The sequence below is a fragment of the Pistacia vera genome, unplaced genomic scaffold, assembly GCF_008641045.1.
Source record: "Pistacia vera cultivar Batoury unplaced genomic scaffold, PisVer_v2 Contig277, whole genome shotgun sequence".
In the NCBI taxonomy this organism is placed as follows: Eukaryota; Viridiplantae; Streptophyta; class Magnoliopsida; order Sapindales; family Anacardiaceae; genus Pistacia; species Pistacia vera.
In genome coordinates, this window is record NW_022196087.1 from 903197 (window position 1) to 905515 (window position 2319).

Sequence of the window (2319 nt, forward strand, 5' to 3'; positions counted from 1 at the left end):
CTTGACACTCGCTGCTCATATGGTTTCCTACACAAAAATCACAAGTTAGTTGAGGTGCTTGAATAGCGTTTACCTGCATACTTTCCAACTGTTTCTAAAGTGCCATGAGTTGGGCTGAGATGGCTGTGAAGGCATCAACTTCATGAAGACCCGTAGATTTTCTCGATATTTCTCTCTCATTTGGTCTTTGATAGTTGTTGCTTGCCAAAACCTCAAGCAACTCATAAGCCTCCTCTAGTGTCTTATTCTGCAAGGCTCCTCCTGATGCTGCATCCACTATGGTTTGCACGTTACCCATCAGTCCATTATAGAATGTTTGGACTTGAAGCCAAATTGGCAACCCATGGTGTGGACATTTCCTCATCAATTCCTTGTACCTCTCCCAAGCCTCATTCAATGACTCTGATTAATCTTGTAGAAATGATGTGATATCATTTCTCAGTTTTGCTAATTTTGCTGGAGGAAAGAACTTGGTCAGGAACTTCTGTGCTACATCATTCCATGTTGTGATAGTTCCCGATGGTAGTGCCATTAACCACCCTTTAGCTTTATCCCCCAATGAGAATGGGAATAACCTCAACCTAATGGCATAATCTGACACTCCGTTAGACTTGAAAGTGTCACAAATTTCCAAGAAGTTCGCAATATGCTGATTCGGATCTTCCTTCAAATCACCATTACAACTTACCGACTGCTGGATCATCTGGATGATTGCCGGCTTTATCTCAAATGTGTTGGCTTGGACCGCTGGTCTCGTAATGCTCGAACCACTGCCATTAATCATGGGAACTGAGAATTCCCTTAGTGTCCTGTTTTTTTGTTCTTCCATTTCAACTGCTATTTCTTTCGATTCAACCACTGTATCCCCTCTTTCTCTTCTTTCTTTGTTAAGTCGTCTGGCGGTTCTCTCAATCTCAAGATCAACAGGAACCACTGGCTGACGTCTTGCTCTTCGCATAAACTACATAGAAAGAGCAAAGGGAAGTGAGATCTCAAACCAACTGAAAATAAAAACAAAAGTTAAACAGAAAATGATGAAACAAAAATTAAAACTCCAATCTAGCTAACTATAGAAAAACTCAATGTTAACTTAAAACTCAATCCCCGGCAACGGCGCCAAAAACTTGATGCGTGTTTACTACAACATGCAATATGTAGCAAGTATACTAATCGCACAAGTAATAGAGTGATGAGTGAGTATTGTTCCCACAAGGATTGGTTGCTAAGCACTAAGTTTTTTCTACTGTTTTCAAGTTGGAGCAATCAAAAGGTTTGGATTTATGGGAGAATTTTAAACTAAACTAAACCAAAATTTATAACTATCCAAACTAATTATGAAGCAAGAATTAAAACATAGATAAAATCAATTCAAACAAACGGGTAGGTTTTGACTTCATTCGGACTCTCTGGGTTAAACCTAGGGATAATACTAATTTCATATTCACACGCACTGATTGTAAATCGAACTCACTAAGCTATAAAAGATACCTTCTTAGGCTATATTTCCTTACTCTTTCCTATTAAGCTTCCGCACCCAACAAAATGAAGACTAATAGTTCCAAGTTCATTAAGCACAAGAATCCTAAATTGATTTCATTGATTCTTAAATCTATCTCTAGCATTTAATACTACAATGGTGATTACCCAAGAAGCTTAACATGAATTATCTCTCAATCGCATCATGTTCATCACATAAAAACAATAAATACAGAATAATCACACAATCAAAGCAAAATCATATGAAATTTATACTCATCAACTCTTTAGCCCATTAGAGTCTGAACTACATCAAAACCCTAACCCAAATTAGGTTAGTTCATGGCTAAATCAACAATACAATTAAAAGAAATGAAAAACCTAAAGTTCAACATAATGGAAATAAAAGAAAAGACAAGAAAATCTCCCCAAATGACGAATCCACTTGTTTAATCTTGAATCTTCTCCCGTTGAATTCAAAGTTTGCCCAAAACAATCTAAGAAAATGTAAAAAAAAAACAGCTACTATCTCTAAGAAAAAAAACGAACCCTACAAACATGACTAAGTTTTTCTTTTATACCTAACCCAAAAACCTAGGAAAAAATGTGTAAAATGAAACTACGCGTTTTGAAATTAGCAAACTTCGCCGCGGCGAAGAAAGATTTGTCGCCGTGGCGAGGAAGTGAACTCAACCCATGTGCGCAACTCTCTTCGCCGAGGTGAAGCTTTATGTGGAATTCTGAATTGATGGAATTGCCCTCCGCTTGTTTCTTTGCTTGAATCTTCTATCTTCGATGCTCTCCTCATGCAAACAAGCTTCACAATGCTCCATTCTGCTTTAG

General features: G+C 37.6%; 1 non-coding gene across 1 annotated transcript; it reads left to right on the forward strand.

Moving 5' to 3' along the window:
• Window positions 1-338: 338 nt before the first annotated feature.
• On the forward strand, window positions 339-445 carry LOC116133963. Its single transcript, XR_004128627.1, has one exon. It is a non-coding gene; the product is annotated as a small nucleolar RNA R71 (small nucleolar RNA).
• The last annotated feature ends 1874 nt before the right edge of the window (window positions 446-2319 follow it).